This window comes from Chelonia mydas, chromosome 1 (genome assembly GCF_015237465.2).
Source record: "Chelonia mydas isolate rCheMyd1 chromosome 1, rCheMyd1.pri.v2, whole genome shotgun sequence".
Taxonomy (NCBI): domain Eukaryota; kingdom Metazoa; phylum Chordata; order Testudines; family Cheloniidae; genus Chelonia; species Chelonia mydas.
In genome coordinates this window covers 176,738,302-176,760,575 of record NC_057849.1, presented here as the reverse complement: position 1 = coordinate 176,760,575, position 22,274 = coordinate 176,738,302, and the positions used below count along the sequence as shown (strand labels likewise).

General features: G+C 38.4%; 1 long non-coding RNA gene across 1 annotated transcript in view; it reads right to left on the bottom strand.

Moving 5' to 3' along the window:
• Positions 1–395: 395 nt before the first annotated feature.
• LOC122464111 overlaps positions 396–22,274 on the bottom strand; it is a 41,042-nt gene continuing 19,163 nt past the window's right edge. Inside the window, exon 3 of the long non-coding RNA XR_006287998.1 lies at positions 396–1,606. This is a non-coding gene — a long non-coding RNA (uncharacterized LOC122464111). The remainder of the gene's footprint in view (positions 1,607–22,274) is intronic.

The following is a 22,274-nucleotide window of genomic DNA, read 5'->3' as shown; positions in this document are numbered from 1 at the left end:
TCCCTTAAATGTACATAACAAAGATTTTTATTTTATGCTGACCACAGGCAGTTTTCACTTGCAAACCAGTTATGGACTTCTCATACACTCAGATTAATCTCTTGTTTACACTCATAACAAATAGTAAAATAAAATGTCTAGTGTATTGTAGAAACTGAAATAAAGGAAGCCTTATATTTGTTAAAAGAATTATGCAATCTACCTTAGAAAAAGGTATAGTATTCTTTTCTCAAGGTTTTGCCTGAGGTGGGTTTGGGTCATGTCATTTTATTCTTTTTAGGGGAATATTCATTTATTTAAAAGACATTTATCATGTCACATGAGCCCTAGGATTCCATAACAAGGTGCATCTTTTTAATTAAAAGTAAATCATAAAAAAGCATTTCACTCATGTTGTACACAAAGGGAAGGAGCTTTAATACATAGGAAAGGCAATAAACAAGACAGCAAGAAATGTGATTATGACAGATATTGTCATAGAATATTAATGTAAAAGTGATATAAATACATAATTAAGGATTAGAGATATGGATCTATCAAAACAAGCTAAGTTAATTATTTCATTTGAGAGTTATAAAATATTGAATACCTATCTAGACCCATGTTTTTTATCCTTATTTACATATTTACAGCCATGTAACATTTTAACTATACTGAGACAATGGCTATCTGCATTTTTTTTCCTTTACAGTCCTTCTCTGCAATGCTCATCAAGTCATGACATATGACTAAGAGTTTTTAAGTAATTCAGCACTTTAACCTAATGAACTAGCATTTTAATCCACTTCATGCATTTAGGGGAGGCACAGGGGACTAGTAATGAGATATGGAGCTTTACACACATCCAGGTTGACCATTCAAATCAAGCCCAGAGCAGCAGTAACCCAAAGCCCAGTCCTCAGTCTTTACTCAGTAAATCTCCTATTGAAATCAAGGGAAGTATTGGCTGGGTGAGTATTATGGGATAAGAATTTTTATTGCTCTACTGAAGTGAAGTGGTGAGCTCACTACAGTTCATTGTGTTCAGGTGTCTGCATGAAAAATACCACCAATCATTCTTAACTGATGGTCTCAAGAGGTCAACGATCGAATGGGAATGGAAGAACAAACTACATTCTCACACCTACAGTGGTTCCAGTACAGAGTGAGTGCATTCAGGAGAAGCAGTAAGAGGAAGTTTGCATTGCCATTGCAGGTGCCGTACCTGAGGAGTCAGTTTCCATTTACATCATGTCAACACTAAATTCATTTGGGCTAAATCATACTGCCAAGATCTACCAGCAGATCTCTCCTTTCCCTGATCCCATAGAGGGCTCTTTATGGGTTTGGGAATCTGTGAACCTGGGGCAGAGCCAGAAGGTGAGCTGCATCATCCATTTGCTCACAATAAAGCTCTGGGAGCAAAGGTATTACTGATAGGCTGTATCCTCTTCTAAGGATGGCTGCACTTTCAGGAAGAGGTTTGCAGGGGGCTGGGGTGATGGAGACCATCAGCCATCATGGCCTGGAGCCTCTGAGCAAATTGTCTTGGTCTCATGCACATTCCAAAGGAGCTGCAGATTTGTGGACGGGAGCAATGGCTTCTTCCATGGGTCAAAAACCTGCCCTTTGATAAAACGATAGGCAAAAAAATCCATAAGAAAAGCCACATAGATTTCCTCTCCCAGGACTCCCCTTCCATTTATTTTTCCATTTTTATTATAAAGATTGGGCCCTTTAGTGTTTCTAAGGCAAACTGGCCTGAACCCAAAGGGAATTTTTCTGTGGAAGATCTAAGTATGGCCCACTTCATTTTTGTGTTAAAACTTTGGAAATCAATGCCAAGAAGAAGACAGGAAGGATTTGTCTTTAACAAGCTACTACTTTATCTTGTGGATTTTGGTTTGTTTTGTTTAGATTTTGTTGTTGTTGTAGTAACAATACTTAATATAACATTTTCCCCCTTTCAAACGCAAAACTTAAGAGTGCACTCAGTTAATATTTTCAAGCTTTTCTACTCAGTCATGAAGGCTAGTTTTATTAATTATTATTATTGTATTTTTAAATGTAAGTCAAGATTGCCAGGAATTTCTTGATTTCATCAGTTGGCACTTTTAAAACTAATCAAATATGGTAAGAGTCAGAGTTAGAAACACTGAATGCACTTCTCCCTCGGTAGCAGGTTGTAGATTGAAGCTGGTGAAAAGTAAGTGACAATGAAATTAAGAGTAGTCTTAGGTATGGTGATGTCTGCAGCTTGCTTTAAATGACACCAGGAACTTCTATACAATGGCTCTGGCTGTGTTTAAATCCAATAATCCTTGAACGCAATATGGTTTTACCTCATTCTTTTAAATACCATACATTTTCCTTCTTTTGTTTTCAAATGTTTTGGAATATAGATTATAATTGGCGTGGTGGAATAGTGCCCAAGAAAATCTTTTGCATTATGCTTTGATTGCTAAGCAGGACACTAATAACCTAAAACAATTCCATAAGATACAAAGATGGTTCCTTGTATCAGGGGTGAGTTTCTTTCCAGCTTTGAAAAGAGAACCTGTTGTGTATTTTATTATCTCTATTCCTAGTTTTTCTTCCAAAAATTGAATGTGCAGTTACATCACATCTGTGGTTTACTTTTTATGGGAAGACATACTGTTTCTTTACATTGGTCTTTCATAACTAAGTTTTGGTGTAAGTTTACTGTTAAACACTCTCCAATACTTTAAAAAAAAACACAGATCCACAAAAATAAATATGAGTAAATACAACAATAGCACATTGTCTACATAAATTTAAATATTGGTACACATCATTTAATAAATCAACAATGCCTTGTAGTTCTCTTATTATAAATTCAATCACTGAGCTTTCAGTAGAACTGTAACCTCCCGAGATCAGTACAAACAGCTACAGGGCTTCTGATAAGAGCATTTAAATGGACTATTCATTAAACACTAGCTCAAATAAGTAATCTAACAGAAATTATAATCAAAGTGCCCTCCAGGGCGAGTTACTTGCAAAATGTATCTAAACTGATTTTTATTTAATTCATTAATTATTATTATTTATTATTATCCTCAGTTTTCCTGGGCCATTCCTAGAATTCTGGAGTCTGTCTCATCCCCACAAATATTTTATCGTTAACACTAGTTCCACAGCAGAACAGGATTTGCACCTCTCCAAAATTGCTTGAAGGCTTTTAAAAATAACATTTTAATGATCATACAGCAACATATTCATAAAATGCTTATTAATTAAAGAAAAACTGGTAAATGCAGCTGGCCTGATTACATATACAAGGTTCTACAATATATTTTTCCTGGTCTATCTTAGTTTTGTGTTACAGATACAGAGAGTCATTCCAGTTTAAATATGAAAAAATAGGGCTCAATTTAATTCATAAAACAAATGCTTATTATGCGTGGTTACAACATGAATTTACAAAGTGACAATATTACTGATATTTATAATAGGATAGTGGGGGGTTGAAATGCATTGCATTATATCTTCTCTACTCAAAATACAGAGGAAAATTGGTTTTCATAATATTCATAACTCTCCATTTGCAGAACAAAATATTGTAATTTATAATGATGAAACTGTGACCTTAGATTACACTTATATTTAAGTTCACATTAAATGTCAAGTTTAGAAGAGTCATTGATACTTTTGTTCAGATAATTATTCCTGCTCTGAGACATACAATACAGCAGATAATGCATTTACCATGCAAGAGGAAGTATTTCATTAAGTCCTTATAGATTAATGATGTGGCAAGCCATTGTTTGTTTCTGTTTCACAAGAGAGCTCATGAAACCATCAGAGGCCCAGCTCCAGCTATTAGTCACTATTCAGTGCCATCCGCACTCCAGAGGAATTGAATGAGACACATTGCCATATCATCCATATTAATCAGTGTAGTTTCACATAGAAAATGTAACAAAAAAAGTCATAATGAAAAAAGTCACAGTGGGGGTGCTGTACATTAGCCTTTAAAAGTGGTTTCTTCATGCTAAAGGAAAACACTGCAACCCTAGCACTGCATGTTGGTAATTTTAAAACTCGTCACAGCTAAATAATAGCATGGCCACAGCAGGATACCCTGATATCAAAGGTAAAAGCTCTCCTGAGAGGCAAAGAGAAGCAGTCATTTTGCCAAAACACTCAATGGAAGAAAAAAATAGTTTATCAAATTTTTTAAAAGTGACTCAAAGCAGAAGGAGCCAGTTTCATTACAAAATTTTTTTTACTATTATTAACCTTTCTTATGTGTATCTTGAAAGCATATAACTCTGCTATACCTATTGTAAAGATTTACCACTGAGTAGACCTGTGGTAAGGGTCTTACATGGTTCCAGTTCTGTTCTTATTGAAATAAGTAGGCGTTCTGTCTTTCATCCAACTTGAGGTCTGTTTTGAATGAAGGAAGTAGGAGTGAACAACGGTAACCTCCAGAATAAACCAACCAGATGGGAAGACACAGCAGAAAAGGAGTGTCTATAAAGGCATTCAGATACGACAGTGGAGAGGGCCATGTAGTTAGATTAGAGAGACAGAATAGATAGATTACATAAACAGAGATCAAGGTGTCCACCCACTTTGTCTTCTTTATTCCACAGAAACATGTAAAGATGATGCCAAATGCGAGACAGAGCTTTTGAAATTGGCTAAAACCAAAATTAAGGAGAACATGTAGTTGACTGGACAGTTGTAGTTGAAGCCATTCAGCATGACACTGGATAAGATTAGATTAAATCAGGATATGTTTACATTAGAGCTGGAAGGTGTAAATTCCAGCTTGAGGAATCATACCCATGCTAGCTCTAATCACATTACTGAGCTAAAAATAGAAGTGTAGCCATGATGGCACCAGCAGTGGGCCAGACTAGCCACCCTAAACACTATCCTGTCCAAGAGCATAGGTATGTACTCTGGGCAGCTAGCCCCTCCCACTATTAATGCTGCTGCAGCTACACTACTATTTTCAGTGTGCTAGCTCAATCAGAGCTACTGTGGGTATGACTCCTCAAGCTGGAAATTTATACCTTCCCCATCAGTGTAGACATACCTTCAGGCAGTTTCCTTGTGTTTCAGAATTCCCTCCTTTAACAGGCATGCACTGTGAGTGGCAAAATGACCATTTACACATTCAGATCCCTCTTCAAAACCTGCTCCAGTGACAAACACCTTGCAGGATAGCACCTCATCTGTCACACGTTGCGCTTGCTGATTAATAAAACAAAGCAATCACAGTCTAAAGCTGATTGCATCAATATTGATAGACTTGATCCTCAGCTAATGTATCCGATTGGTCAGATCATCAGCGACTGTCATTCACCAGCTCAGGATCTGACCCTGTATATCTGTATAAGAATATGTTTGGAGTCTGCTTTTATACAAGTCATACTGAAATCAGTCCCATGTGAATGTACATATTCAAAATCTGGTCCTCAGTATCTATCTTATAGCATGATCCTAAGCTCCACTGATTACACATAGCTCTAGGGGTTTTGCCACTCGTGAAGATTCTTATTTATAAGACTCGAGGTGTAGGTAGCACATTTCCTGTGTTCTGAACAGTGCCAACCATACAACTTCCCCTCAGCATATAATAAATAATAATTCTGTGTGTAACAGGGTGGTCTGCTCCCTTATGGGCTATGGGGCCTGGGCAAGCTAACCTTGTTCGTTTCTTAGACTCAGCTGGGAGGGTCAAGTGATCCCCATAAAGGGCTGAGAACTCAAGCTAGAGAGAAATGCAAAAAGGAGGTTGGCTCCTGTGTTGGCCCTAGTGCAGAGAAAAAGGCCCCTTCAGCCTGTGTTGGTCAGGAGGATAGCTTTGTTGTGTCTTACTTTGTTTGGGTTTGTTTGTTTGTTTGTCTGCTTGAATTAATAGACCATGCTCTGACAGAAGGGCCTGAAAGACCTGGAGATGGTGTTTCTCTTTCCTGGGCTGAGGGAGGCGAGCCAGCAGCCCTACACTCCACTTTTCATGTATTTGTTTGATAACTAAGATTTTTATTTTTTCGTGATATTCTGCATTTAGAGAAAAAAGCAGATGTGGGTAAAAGTTTGCATCTCTGCTACAATATGGATCTTTTCAATTAAAAAGTCAGATAAAACTGGACAGTTTTACCTAAGTTTCATTTTGAATTTCAGTGCTCACTTAGGACCTGATCCAAAGTTTTTAAACTCAATGGGTATCTTTCCGTTGACCTCAATTGTTATTAGATGCTTTTAGGGCCAGATTCTGACATTGTTACTGAATGAACAGTACCTCACTCCATGAGAAGGCTCCAGTTTCAATCAACCACCTTGTTCTTTTCAACCGAAAGTATTTTAAAAAGTAGGGGCCAGATGTGTTACCATTGTTCACACTAATTTGAATGAGCCTATTCAAATAATAAATCCTACTCAGTGTGATTAAAGTGTCAGAATCTGACCTGAGGCAAGTGTCGTTATCCCCATTTTACAGATGGGGAACTGGAAGGAGAGAGAAAGGAAGTGACATGACCCAAGGTCACCCAGCTGGCTAGTGCCAGAGCTGGGAGTAGCACCCAGGTCTCTTGACTCAGTCCAGTACAAGTGTCCAAATCTGGCCCTTAAGGCCTACTGCAAAGTCCACTGATGTCAATAGGAATCTTTCAATTGACTTTTGATCAGGCCCTTAAACCCATAACTGTCCAAAATTCAGTGGATGCTAGGGGAAGGAAGTGGAGGTCTTTATGAACCAAAACTGGCAAGTTTCACTATGAAATTTTTGGCTTCCCATAATTATGGGACTTTACTGGATGAGCGTGGTGCTTCTCCAACTCAGCATTCATAAGAGAATCCAAAAAGTAGAAAGAAGTAAGACCAGCCTAACACAACGTTGTTTCTCATTGTTTTCCATGTAGTGTGACCTCCAGATCGGATTCTGGAATGTAATAGAAAATGGCTGAAAGTAAAATCTAGACACACTGGCCTGGACCAATATAATCTGAGGAACATTCCTGAGAGTCCCATAAAGCCGAAGATGAAAGTGAAATGTCTGTTTTCCTGCCACCAGTTTTCAATATCCTCATACAGCAACGACTGATTATGAAGTCTTGCTGCATCTCATACGAGATTGATTTTTGTGCCAAACACAGGAATGAAAAGGCAGCTTTCAGAAGAGGAGAGGGACATCAGCCAGCGATCAGCAAAAATAAATCTTTACAATGCTTTTTCTTTCAAAATTGAAACTCTTCTTACCACACTGCAACAAGGGCCTCTGCCATTTGACCTCCACCCCAACTGTCAATACTAAAACATTTATATACGAAGCCTCAGCACAGAACTTTGCAGGCTTCTGCCCCACTTCCATTTGACATGGCAGGGCTACACACTACCATTTACTACTGTACACTATGTAATTCCCCTTCCCCTTTTTTTTTTTTAATTTGTTGTTTGTTTCCTCTCTCAGGTGTCAGTTCTCTCTCATATTCAGTTGGAAGAGCAAGAAAAGCAATGCCTCACAATGAAACAATACCATACAGATTCCCTATTAAAATCAATACAACTTCAGTATTTCCAGGCCAGGATTTTTCAACAAGGTAGGATTGTAACCTGTCTTTACAATAATGCACAGGGGAGGGAAGGAGTGCAAGGCACCCGGTTAATATCTTGTGTGGGCTAATCACATTGCACATCACATTTGGGGTGGGAGAGTAGTGTAGCCTTTGCTATCTAAAGAGTTTTATACTTTCATGCATCACTGTAGGGTATGTCTACAGAGCCCACAGAAGGAAGTCTCCCAGCCAAGGTTGACAGACTTGGGCTAGTGAGGCTTGGGCTAGCACTCTAAAAATTGCTGCGTGGACAGTACATTGAAGGTGCATCTTGACCTGGAGCTCAGGCTCTGAAGCCTAAGGAGAGGGATGACATCCAGCCCAAGCTGCAATTTCAAAGTGCCATGTACACAGCTATTTTTAGAGCATCAGCATGAGCGCAGATAACTCTTGACCCGGGCTAGGAGGCTCACTTTAGCCAGCCATGTAGACATACACATAGCGTCCGAGCACGTTCCATGTAAAAAAAAAAATCAATGGTCATAGTGAAGTCTCTAGTGCCTTTTATGGAGTCTTTAGCTCTCTTCCCTTTAAGGTAGAAAATATAACCCAAGTGGAGTTTTATTTATTTTGATTGACTGGTTAATTTGTTCTAGGCTTTCATTTTTGTGGGGGGACATTTGGGTAAGTGGAGTGATCACATCATGTCATTCTTTCTAGGGTGGAAAGCTTATTTTCTAAGAAGCAGGTTCTGCAGGCTTTCCTAAAGGCCCTGCAGGGTTTACACTCCCATTCACACCCAAGTGAGCAAGGGGGAGAATGGGGAGAGATTCCTAGCACACCAAGCAACACAGCTGAAACACTATGAACCAGTATAGACTAGTAACAGATTACTTCTCCCTGGAACAAGGTGAGAACTAGGGAAGAACTGTGACTCACAATTCCTAACCCTGAACTGTACCTGGGGCAGTGAAGCTACATACATTTACAGTCGAGCCCATATTAAAAAAAAACACAATCCTGAGTCACTATGTTTTTTAGATGCACTTTGAAGATGCAAGTTCACCTGCTTCCCAGTGCCTTTGTCACATAGCTTACTGGAGTCCTTCTCCTCTAGGAGTCACATGGCAGTGAGGATAAAACCCAAAATTTAAAATGTGTTAATTGTTTCAACGAGAATAGCCATAAAGAGGTGCTATGAAAAGTTCTCTTAAAAAGCATGTGAATAAAACTTGGGCAGATCAACAGTTTCAGCAAAAGGTGAAAAACATTACTCCGTGCTGGGGCAATTTACTTTATAATTTTGGTGGGGAGAAGGGGCAATGTTTTTCGAAAGCACATATCAGAGTTAGGTACCTCACTCCTCAGGTACGTTTGAAAAATCCTACCCTGTCTGGCCAATATGTTCATGTGAGTGTTTTTGGGGTAGGTTTTTTAACATTATTAGTGTAAGAAGGCTGCTATGCCATGGCTGCTGTGACTCAGGGGACTGAAATCAAGGGAAGCATGGAGCTTACACAGCCTGTTCAGGAGGAATATGCTAATATATTCACTGCAGTGCTGCCCATTTGCTATAACCAAATTAAAAACAGCAGCAGAGGTGTTAAGCCATTAAATCAAGAGCTTATAGGAGTGTAGGCCTTGCTGCAGTTCTAGGCATAACTAACAGTACAAAACAAAGGCTGTGAACCAAAGTCGGCCTGGCATTGGTAAAATAGCAACACACTAGGTATTAGCTAACACCAAGTAAGCACATTCCCGATCTGAGAGGATGGTGCAAAACCACACAGATCTCTCAAGTAAATGCATTCCTAAGGGATGGTACAAGAAAACACCAACCCCTCATAAAGACAAGGTGGGAATGAGAAGATAATGGATAAGAATGTTTTGTTCAAACTAGCAAGTACAAGGATAAGAGTGAGTAACAGGTAACTTGTTTGTATCAATGTATAAAAGGAGAAATGACAGGAGGGGCATTTTTTGTGCTGGTCCAGGGGACAGCATCCTGGTGTGCTGACTGAACTGGTGGTACCTTGTTGCAGGCATGCATGTTAGTGTACCTGTTGTTCCTATGGGGCACTAGGACCATGCTTTGTCAACAATAAACCTGGCTGAGCGCCTTCACCACTGAACCGAGCCTGTGGTCTTCCTTATGAGTAACGTCGAGATCTGGGGAATTAACATGCTACACTGTCTGCTAGCACAGCTGACATAGGCTATCCAAGATCAGTGACACTAGCAGCATTAACAATGCTGCAGCATTAGCCACACTCCTCAGCACTAGCAACAAGGGGAAACTGTTTTTCAGCTTTCATGTAATGTCCATTGGGGTGCTTACCATGCAGTTCATCAAAGGTAAGCAGTCAAATTCTGAAATTTACCTAGTCATTGTATTACATCTGATGAGTGGCAAAAATCAGCAGGCCAAATTATCGGCAACTGCTAACCTTCACACTGCTCATGTCTGGGATATGGGTGTGTGCAAATGTGGTTTATATTTTTGGTGCCTTGTTCCTGTTGCTGATCCCCTGCACGGAATATGAGAAGCCTGAAAGTGAACAGATTAAGTTATATTTAGGATGAATTATTTTTACTTTGCAAATATGATGGATTTTCATTAACTTTTACAATTTTGCCATAAAATTATCACATTACATTGCAAAGCAAAATGTACCTTTATCACTGTACATAACTAATGGGGGGCCACATTCTTCTCTTTAATTAGCATCAATGTAGTCAAGCTAGTGATGAATTCACACTATTATGTTCTATATATTAAATATACATAGTTCTATGTCTGGGAGCACTTTCAGCATTTATCTAGAAAAATTGTCAGTTTAACAAGGAACTCCAGGTCCAGCCAAAAAAATTACATATACTTTCTAGTGGACTTCTTTTTGAATGGATGCTTTCCTACATTTCCACATGAAGTTCAGTGGACAGAAGATACCAAGTAGTAAATATGATTCTGCAATACTGGTATTTAAATAATAGCTGTGTATCTATATAAGTGATTAAACTTCATATGTAACCACTAATCTGATTTTTTTTCTTAAACTGGAATTTTAATCCTAAAAGGAGGCTTGCACAATAATAAGCACATCACCACCAAAACTATTGGCCTTGGAATTCTCTCGATCTGAAACCTAGAAAATCCCATAGATAATCCTTTAAAATGGATCACAGTTACACAACCCGTAATAGTGGACAGTGCTACAATCAAGCATTAGAGAGATAACGGTTGTGTTAGAGTGAGATAACAAATGCCTCTGGGGTACTGCCCCACAAATCCTAATGCTTTGAATAATCCAAAGGAATGTATACTCACAGTTATACCCCAAAGTATCATAATAGTATTAAACGTAAGGTCCTCAAAAGAAAAAATCTATATAATAAAGTAGTTGAAAAAGAACACACTAACAGTAATTACCTTGTCTCCACAAAAGAAAAATAAATGCCATGTTTATTGACGTAATCACAACATGCATGATGAAAAGAGTAAGAAAAGTGCTTTATTCATTTTAAGTCAGAACTGCCTCACATTATTTTACTTTTATGGCTGGCTGTTTAAATCTATGTTTTCTTCTGTTTATGGTACAGCACTGTAGTTAAAAATACCATATTGCCTGCCACTGCAGTGCATCATGGGCCATCCTTCTGAAGTAAATGAATTTAGTGAGAAAAAGGATCTGGCCCCTGGTTCATAGATGAAATGCTTTTTCAGCTGATTGACTACCATCTACATTTTAGTAATTTGAATTATTGAGTGCCATTTGAAACATTTAGCACATCACTACATGCAAAAATCCTGCAAATCAATGCTAATTACCCTGTCACGATATCATATCCAGAAACCACATCCTGAAACAAATATTGAGCCAAATACTGATGTCCCTACTCAATTTATCTAAATAAATGCTTTGTAAGAACTCCTATTGGAATCAGTGAGAGGTTGTCTGAATGTAGACTAAATAAAAACAGAACTACATCAGATCCCCCCTCATCCTCCTTTCCATGCGTAGAGGTCATCCTAAACATTTGGATCTGCCTTTATTTTGGCACAGGAATCTGCTTATGTTATGGAACAGGAGTATTTGACATATGTCCCAGAACCACTCATACAAGAATTCACTAAAAAGTTAATGGACATTGGAGATCCTACTGATCCACTTTCCCCTGCTCTAAAATGAGCCCTGCTATTTCTTCCCCATTGTCCTTCCTAGTCATTTTGTGTCTGTGGATACTGATATGGCCATGCTTGGTACTTTCTCACTGTGTGTGTTGCTACATTGCTTATGATCACAGTGTTGAATGTAGCAAAAAGTATTAAAGCACACTCTTACTGCTTCACTGTATGCAATACATGCACGTGGAGCAATCGTAAAAGAATTATTGCAGTTAAGAAACAAAATATGACCATTTCAGCCAATGGCTTTTGGAAATACAATGTATTATGATGAACAATAAAGAGATTTTCATAACAGCTTTATATACTGCTATGTATTTTACAGTTAGCAAGAGGTCACCATTATCAGTTATAAAATCTGTCATCCTTTATGTAGAGTTTGTAGACAGTACATTCGTTGGACAGCACTGGTCAAATTTTGCTCCCCTTAAACCAATCATCCCCTTTCTTATAAATAGCTGAGATTGCCAGGGACATATAAATGGCAGTCAGAAATGTAAATACTAAAGATATATGAAAACTAGGTGAAGAGGCATCCTGTATGTACTGAATAGAAGGACATTTAGGACCTGATCCACAGCCCATTATAGTCAATGGAAAGACTCCCATTGACTTCAGTGAGCATTTGTTCAGCCCACTAATGATGACCGCTATTATAAGAACATAGCAATTGCTATACAGTAACTCTTCGTTTAACATTGTATTTATGTTCCTGAAAAATGCTACTTTAAGCAAAACAATGTTAAGCAAATCCAATTTCCCCATAAAAATTCATGTAAATGGGAGGGTAGGTTCCAGGGAAAATTTTTTTCAAATTTTTTTCAAATTTGTCAAGCCTGACAAAAGACTATATTTTTATATACCTGTGTGTATGTGTATATATTATACACACACACACACAGTATAACTGTTAAACAAACAATTTAATATTGTATGCAGCAATGATGATTGTAAAGCTTGGTTGAGGTGGTGAAGTCAGAGGGTGGAAGAGGGTGGGCTATTTCCCAGGGAATGCCTTACTGCTAAAGGATGATCTAGCACTCGGCTGAGCCCTCGAGGGTTAACACGTTGTTGTTAAGGTAGCCTCACTCTACAAGGTAGCAGGAATGGAGGGAGGGGAAACCGCATGGCAGAGAGAGACAGAGACATACCCTGTGTGTAAGAGTGACGCGCATTGCCCCTTTAAGTACGCTGACCCCACTCTAAGGGCTTGTCTGCACTACCACGCGGGGTCGATCTAAGATACGCAACTTCGGCTACGTGAATAGCGTAGCTGAAGTCAACGTACTTATATCTACTTACCACAGAGTCTTCACTGCAGTAAGTCAACAGCTGATGCTCTCCCGTTGACTCTGCTTACGCTTCTCGTTCTGGTGGAGTAGCGGAGTTGATGGGAAAGCGCTCAGCGGTCGATTTATCGTATCTATACTAGATGCGATAAATCGACCCCCGCTGTAGATCAGCAAGTTGAGACAGCAGCTGCTGCCAGCAAGCTCTCTCCGTCCTGAGCCCTGTCATCTCCCCCCGGCTCTGTGGAGATGGGTAAAGAAGCAGGGGGGAGGGGAACATTCTGACATTAATACACCTCTTCCCTCCCCCCACCGCACAGTAAGCAGGAGGCTCCGGGGAGCAGCTCCAAGGCAGAGGGCAGGAGCAGCACATGGCAGTGGGGGGAGGGACAGCTGAACTGCCCGGCAATTAATAGTTTGCTGGGCAGCTATCGCACAGGGAACTTAGGGGAGCTGATGGGAAGCTGCTGGTCCACCCTGGTTCCAAACCCCCTCCACCTAGCTCCAATCGACTGCTGTTTCTGCAAGCAGTGGACAAAGCAGGTGGCTGCCAAACAACAAACATTATAAAGTGTGCAACTTTAAAAGAGAATGTTCTCTAACTGATCAGCAATGTAACAAAAAAACGTTAACTGGGACGACTTTAAGTGAGGAGTTACTGTACTAGGTCAGAGCAATGATCCGTCTAGCCGAGTATCATGTCTTCTGACAGTAGCCAGTGCCGGATGCTTCAGAGGGAATGAACAGAACAGGGCAATTATTGAGAGATCTATCTCCTGTCGTCCAGTCCCAGCTTCTGGTAGTCAGAGATTTAGGGACACCCAGAGCATGGGGTTGCATCCCTTGGCTAGTAATCATTCATGAACATATCCTCCCTGAACTTCTCTAATTCATTTTTAATCCAGTTATACCATTCGCCTTCTACAACATCCATTGGCAAGGACTTCCACAAGTGGACCATATATTGTGTGAAGTACGTCTTTGTGTTTGTTTTAAATCTGCTGCCTATTAATTTCATTGCATGACCTCTGGTTCTTGGGTTATGTGAAGCAGTAAATAAATACTTCTCTATTCACTTTCTACACATCATTTATGATTTTACAGACCTCTATCATACCCTCCCTTAGATGTCCCTTTTCTATACTGAACAGCCCCAGTCTTTTTAATCTCTCCTCATGTGGAAGTTGTTCCATACAGCTAATCATTTTTCCTACCATTCTCTCTATTTTCCCAATTCTAATATATATATATTTGAGATAGGGTGACCAGAATTGCACACAATATTCAGGATGTGGGCATACCATTTATTTACATAGTGGACTTATGATATTTTTGGCCTCATTATTTATCTCTCTTCTAATGGTTCCTAACATTCTGTTAGCTTTTTTGACTGCTGTTGCACATTGAGCAAATGTTTTCAGAGAACTATCTACGATGATGCCAAGAGCTCTTTCATGAGCAGGAACAGCTAGTTTAGACCCCACCATTTTGTATGTATAGTTGGAATTATGTTTTCTAATATTGAATCACTCTGCATTCCTCAACACTGAATTTCATCTATCGTTTTGTTGCTTAATCACCCAGTTTTGAGGGATACCTTTGCAACTCTTCACAGTCAACTTGGACTTCGCTATCTTGAGTAATTCAATATTGTATGCAAACTTTGCCACCTCACTTTTTGCCCCTTTTTCCAGATCATTTATGAATATGTTGAACAGCACTGGTCCCAGTACACATCCTTGGTGGACCCCCATTATTTACCAATTTCCATTGTAAAAACTGACCATTTATTCCCATCCTTTGTTTCCGATCTTTTAGCCATGCCATTTATTACCTCAGCATCCTTGACAAGAGGAGCTCCTGGCAGGGATTATATCTGACCTTCCCAAACAAACATCTTGAAAGAAGCCTGGTGGTGGTTCAACCAACTCTCCTCTAGCAGAATTTTCCCTCTATCTACTGCAAGGACATTTGTTGAGTTGGGAAGTTTGAATTAAACCTCGCTGCCCTAGTTTCAGTTAAACCTAGAGCCCTGAGTTCCTTTAAACTTCTCAGACATACTAACCAATACCTTGACGCTTTTCGGATGTTCTGATAAGTTAACAATGAGAAAATCTAGTTTAATTCTTCTTTCTTTCTTGCACTCCACAGGATATATTTCTGTGATGATGCCTAATTCAAATAACTGTTTATATGAGATCAAACTAGAAAGTACATTGAATGAATAAATACTCTATATCTCCAGAGGTGTTTAAGTGCTAGTCATTTTTTTAAATGTACAAAAGTATTCTGGTAGAGTTAGATAGATATTGTCAACAGCAACCAGGATGAAAACATCTCTTCCACAAAATCATTATTGGCTTCTGACACTGCAAACACTCAATACTTTACACACATGAGTCAAGTTAATCACGAGTATAAGTATTTGCAGGCTTGGGGCTGTCATCTGAGTCTCAGATCTTAACATGTCCAGGGATGGAGAGAGCTATTATAGAGTGTGTTCTTTATAATTTTATGAAAATTATGGCAAGTCCCAGTAGCATCTCACACTGTAGCAATAGTAAAACAGTAATGTTGGAGGAATTGCAATATGTAGATTTTAAATTACAGTAAAGTACAATGTGCAAATTAAGGGCTCAGTCATGCAACCTTTAAGTGGAGCCCATGTATGATCTTGCATTCCTTACACTCTCAAAATTCCCCCTGACTTCAAAGGGAGAACTGGGAAATCTTGGAAAGCAAGGTCAGGCTTGTGATGTTGGTTGAGGTTTTAGCCAGTAGAGTTTTTGTAATGATTGGAAGCACAAAACTCTAATTTGTAGAATATGATTCACTGATTACCCAATGTCATAACACATAACAAATTATAGCCCTGCATTTGCAGAGATATATATCTTGGCCATAAAATTGTGGCAGGCTAAGATTTGTCATACAAGGTCTTGGCATGGAAGCATTTTTTTTTTATAATCTAAATTTTTACTGTGCATAGAGCACATTCTTCAGTAAGCAGAGCAGAATTACTCACATTGAGCAATTTTTAAGAGACAAACGGCCTTTTTAATATAAAATTTCTAAATTATTTATTATAGCTCTGTGCTGAGGGGCATATGACGTATTTTAAAAAATAAATCTGTAGTAAGTAATTAATATTTTAACTTCATTAAAGTTTGTGAAAGTTTAAGAAAGGGATACAAAACAAGAGCCAAGGATATTAAACCTAAAAGTTATGATTAAGCAAAATCAACATTGTGACGCAAACTGATAAAAGCCAGGAAAATGAAAGCTAAAGTTGACACTTTATTTATAGCACTCACAGTTTTGCCTTTTTCCCTTGACATGAGTTAAGGACAGAGTTCCAGCTTTAATTTTCAATGTCCTGCCTTTTGTCCACTTGTGTCACAACCTCCATATTGTTTAAATGTGTTTCTTGTGTATCTAATTGTGTATCACCCTTTTTTATGCTGATTCGCATTTCACTAAATCAGGCTCTTTTTAAAACAGTTATGAAATATAACTGTATGTGATTTAAGTTACCTGAGTACCATATCTAGCCTCTACTATAAGGTTTTCACTCAAGGAAAATAAAAGATTAGTTGAAAGTCCAAATGTGCTTGTAATTGAGTAATAAAAATCATCATTTTCTACTGTTAAAGACACTTCATTTTTAAGGCTAATCAGAACCTGATTAATGGAACAAATTTGTAGAGAAGATTAGCAAAAAGAGGGTATTAACTTTCTTTGATTGCAATTATTATTTACTGCATATGTACCTGCCCATCTCTCATTAATAATTTTATTTTGTGGAACAGGTAATAAGACTATAGTAACTATATCCATGACATACATTATACGAGCATTGGATTACTCTAATAATTAAGATGCTAATTTCAAAGAAAATAATAGTGTTACTGTTGTACTATTTTAAAGGGAAAGGATAATATACATGACATTGTATGAAGGGTGCTTATAAACAACATTCACTGTTTTAAAGCTCTGTAAATAACACAAGAACATTTACAACATATCCCATTCTCTTCATAAAAGGATAAACAAGGCAAAATTTCACTTCTGACAAACAAGTATTTTACGAGCTTAATTTAATTATTATACTATTCCAAAAGCTACTTGTCTTGAATCTTCTTGTAGATATTAGGTTAAAACCCAGAGAAGATGGTAATGTAAAAGAAAGGATATAGTTTTATTGTACCATTCTATAGATTACATTTAAAATTGGATGGAATGGGTATAAAGATAGTAATAAAGACCTCGAGACAGCTCCTAGTTCAGTTTATGGAGAGGGCAGCATCTTCATTTAGTGGCAAAGCGTTTCACAATGTTAAACGTAGCGTCAGGTATTAACGTCACATATATTATGGCGATAAACCACTATAATGAGATTCTTTATTTTTAATGCAATAGTCAGGAAACAACATCTTAGCCAGAGAGCCACTTCTGCAAGCCAATAGCATTGCAAATAAGAAACTAGCATTAGTCCTTTGCAAATATGGGTTTAAGGGCCAAATTATATTCTTGGTGCAATTCCACTAAATTCACTGAAGTTACCTCCAGGATTAATTTGACATAATAGGCCAGATCCACTGCTGGCATAAATCTCCTTCACTTCAACTGAGGATCTGACACAATATGCCCTAAGGTTAAAGACTGTCTCCTGAGAAGAACAACTAAAAATGTAAAGTTTCATAGTTTTTTTTAAAAAAAAGAAAAAAGCAGACATGGTTTGATAACACTAGATATTTTTCCTAGCGTTCATTTTTTTCTATTATCTCCACTTTTCTCTCTCCAGAGCTCCAAACAAACATTTTAAAAATTATAGTATTTTCAAAATACCAAACAGATGATAGGATAATATACGTCTTAAGAAAAGAGACCTTCCCAGCCCCAAAGCAAACTCACTCCCACCAAGACCCTGCCAAACCCAATCAATGCACTCAACAATTGATTGTGAAAGCAGGTGTGTCACACACTGTGAACTAAAGATCCAAGCTCTGGTGAACCAAGGGTAGAAGTATATTCTGGAGCCAATGACTACTCTCCCTGAGCATCCCAATTTGATCATATTCTGCCAGCCAACCTTTCTGAAAGCAGAAAAGAATGGCCTAGTATGCCATTGGTAGAGATGCATCAGCCAGAATTTTGCATCTGAAGCTGACTGCAAGGCAGTAACAGATCTTTTAGGTTCACCACTTTGTTGTAGGTTTAGCATTTTAAAATAAGGAAAAGAATTCAATGATTGTTTTCTCTTGCATTGCAATTTGATGTTCCTGTTCAATTGCTCTGTGTAAATCAATCCTGTTTTGTGTGTGAATGAGAAATGTGTGTGTTAGAAGATAAGTGTGAAGGCCATCACCAGACCAGATGTTCTAGGGAGGAATCGAGGTTGGACATAAAGGCGCCAGGAGATTGCAACACGCCCCTATAGAGATGTCAGAGGAGGGCAGATTGAGGACTCTAAAAATGAGACAAGCACCTATCAATAGGGACAAGATAGCTGTGATCAAAACCAGCATGGGATAACTCCCTGAAAGATTAATGAAAGAAAGAACAATTTAAGAAAACAGACACTTGTCAAATGATGATTGATTACAGCATGACACTGCAAAACTCATTGGTCCCAGTGAAGGAAAATCACTATTTAAACAGGGTGCTTTGCCATGAAACTTTGGGTTCATCCTGCCAAGACTTCCCCGGAGCATCACATCACGACCTACAGAACCCAGCTCCTCTCTACCCGTGGTCAACCTAGCTGGCCACTAGATTGATCCAGATTCTGGACTGTTAACTATAACATCGACTGGCAGTACAGTGTGTGTGTCTGTGTGTGATTGAATGCATATGCTAATTGTTGTATCTCTAATAAATGCAACGTATTGCCTTTTCCCCTGAAAAAGATCCTGTGTGCTTTTTATAAACATAACAATATGCATCTAAGATTTTTTTGGCAATACTTTATACACTTCCTTCTCCTCCACAGCTTTTTATGAACTCCATCTGGCCAGAGTAAAGGCTTCTACGTTGAACAGTATATCCAATCCCCATGCGACATATTCCTAAACCCATGATTTGTCATAACTTTTTAATGAAATATGATTTCAAATAGGAAGTTGAGGTCTCAGCAATATATGGATAATTAACAAAGCAGATGTTTTGTCAATCTTGACTTGAATAGCATTTTTGTCTGAAAAACCTAACAAAAATGGCACACTTTTTAAAAATAGCTTAACCCTGGTAATGGCCTGTTCCTGGGTTTGGATAAAAAAAAATTAGCTATCTTTGTAATATAATATGGCTTTTTTTCTAATGCATTTAGACTCAAAATGTATCAATATTTTCCATGATTTATTGTGTACTTTAATAAAAGAGGCAAGACAGTAACCTCAGGTAAACCACAGGTAGTGAGGAAGTATTAGAGTCTTTTGACTGCCTCCTACTAATGGTAGGGAATACTGGCACACTCTCTCTCTTGGCTAGGATACCTCTGCTATCTGATACATCTGTTTAGCATTTTATTGCAAAGGGGATATACTGCCAAAACAATGCTAAACTTAGATTGTCTATTTCCTTAGATTATTGCTCCCAAAGTATTTTATCATCTGACTAGCAAAAAAATTAAACTAATATTTTAATTTTGTACAATGTCCGTGAACTTCTACAAAATAATAAAAATAAAATAATAAATAATAATAAATAATAATAATAATAATAAGTACAACCTTAGTAATCTCAAAAACAAAAATCGACTCCAGAAATAATTAATTTTGTTATTTTTGTATGGAAAAAACATCTACATTTCATTGTTCTCACCATGTCTACAAGGCAAGCATTTTATAGGGAATTATTAATCTAGGACATCTATACTAAGTTAATTTTAAAAGGGTTGGGTTTAAAGAGGATAAGATTTTATATAACTTTGGGTGTTTTTTGTAACGGTTTTATAAGCCCTTGGTAATTTCAACAGCAATTTTTCTACAATAAAAGCTTCATGATACATTAGATTCAATGTCCTCTGGCAGTCTGCTTCTATTGTTTATTTATTTTTCGCTTGTGCAGTTCTATAAAAAAAGAACCTCTCAGGCAGTCTCTGGGTACAGATACAAAAAATTAACAACAATGCCAATAATCTGCTGACAAGTTTCAACCCAAATTGATTCCCACTTCAACATAAAGCTCAGTATTTCCCATGGCCTAAATACATAGATAAGCCTGAAAGTAGAAGAAAAATAAAAGAAAAAGACCTAAGAATCTGTTAAGCCAATGGGAAAGTGAATTCCAAAACTGAGAGTTCTCCAGTGAAACCACTCTGCATCCAGTCCCTCTGACATTCATCTACAGAGAACGTTAGCAGAAGGACCCCAGTTATTCTCAACAGATGCAGTGGCACATAAGGAGAGAAGAGATGTCTGGTAGCCAGGACTTACATAACATAGGTCCATAAATTAACAAACATCTTGAATTTCATCTGGTCAGTGTTCCCTCATTACCTCCAGAACATCAATGAATAAAAACATTGGAAGTGCAACGAGAGTGGGCCCTTCACTTATGCATTCCTGATACAGATCCACATCCAAACAACTGATCTGGTGAAAAAAAATAGATCGGAAATTCCCTGCAGTGAGAATTGTTTGACCTTAGTCAAACCCAAGCTAGTTTTAATCTAGCTAATATTGGTAACAGTGAAGCCGCAGCAGCACGGGCTTCCGTGCAGGCAGGAATGCAGGACTCAGGAGCCATGTAAGCAGGAAGGTTCCATAATAGCAGCCAATCAGGGATTCTTCTAGCTTCCTGTGTTACTTCCTGGTTTATATACAGCTCCTCAGCCAATTGGAGGTGCTGGATGTTTCCCCCAAATGGGACTGGGAGCTTCAGAGGTGAGGCCCTCTGTGAGCTCGCATTTCACTGGTTCCTTTTTTGGCTTATTCAAATGAGCTGCTGGGTGGCAGTCGTGACCCGAGCACTGGCTCGGGGCCCACGTTGAAGATCTGTGATCCCTTAAACTGTGCTGAATGCAGGTTTGGACAGATTGTTAAGCAGAAGGAGTAACACCTGTCAGAGGTGATCACTGGTAATGAAGTAGGCAATTAGGGGCTAGATTGTTATCCATTAAAAGTTTGAAGTGGAGAATTAAGGATAGCAGGGAGTATGGTGTGTTACAAATTGTCATAATGAGCCATAAAACAGCGTTACTATTGAGCCCATGGTTTTTAGTGTCCAGCAGAGTTATGAATTTAGGTTCCCAGGTGTTGTGGATATTTTCTTGGAGGATAAGTATTGAAAAATCAGTCATGGAGTGATCATTTTGTGGAAAGAGTTCATCCATGAGTGTTATGGGGCATATCATGCATTGTGCCATTTTAATTCATAATGGAGCTTTATCATTATAGCAGTGGAAATATGTCTGCAGGCTGTGCATCTGCTGCTCTCACAGGGTCTGGTGCCGCTTTGAGTTGGTTTGTCCTGGTCTGAGGGGAATCTTGCTCCTGATGATGAAAAGTCTGGCAAAGTTGGGTGGGTGGTTGTTAGAAGGCTAGAAGAGAAGGTTTGGAAAAGATTTGTTTCAGACTATGGTCTCTATCAAATATGAGTTGTAACTAACTGTCTGATGAAACCCCATATGGGTTCCACCGTGGGGTGGTAATTGACAACTAGAGGTGTGTGGTCAGTGGGAATTTGGCCAGGACTGTGTTGAGCACTCCATCTCTTATGAAAGTTGCAGGGGATCCTTAAATGACACAAATGGCCCAAGACTTTAGGTCTACACCTCATCTGAAAACCACAGCTTACGCAACACAGAAGTTTTCACAGAGGTCCAGTATGAGGGTGAGAAGCTGCCCTTTAGTACTTATAAAATAGTAACACAAGCTTCTTCTTAGGTAGAGGCAGGATTCCCCAACTTTAATTTTTTGGGTTGGGGCATTTTAGGTCCATCCTTTCCTGCCCGAAAGTGACTTAATTTTGTGTCTCAATTACATTTTAGCTTAGATAATTTATTGATGCAGTTACCCTAAAATACCTTAGCCAATGGGCATGTTATAGATACACAAATATCAAACTGTATATTACATTTTTAACTTTCCCCTGCCAAGCATAAATTTCTGCTGTATGTCACAGTAGATGGTGTAGCTAAAATATCTCAAAAATTAGTGTTTGCTTCTTACTATTGTACTATTTTACATTAGAGTATAAAGAAGAAATTGTTACAATACATTCCACACCAACGTGAGCCTCATTTCTGGCATTAACTCAGTGAAAGGAGCATCATATTCTTATATG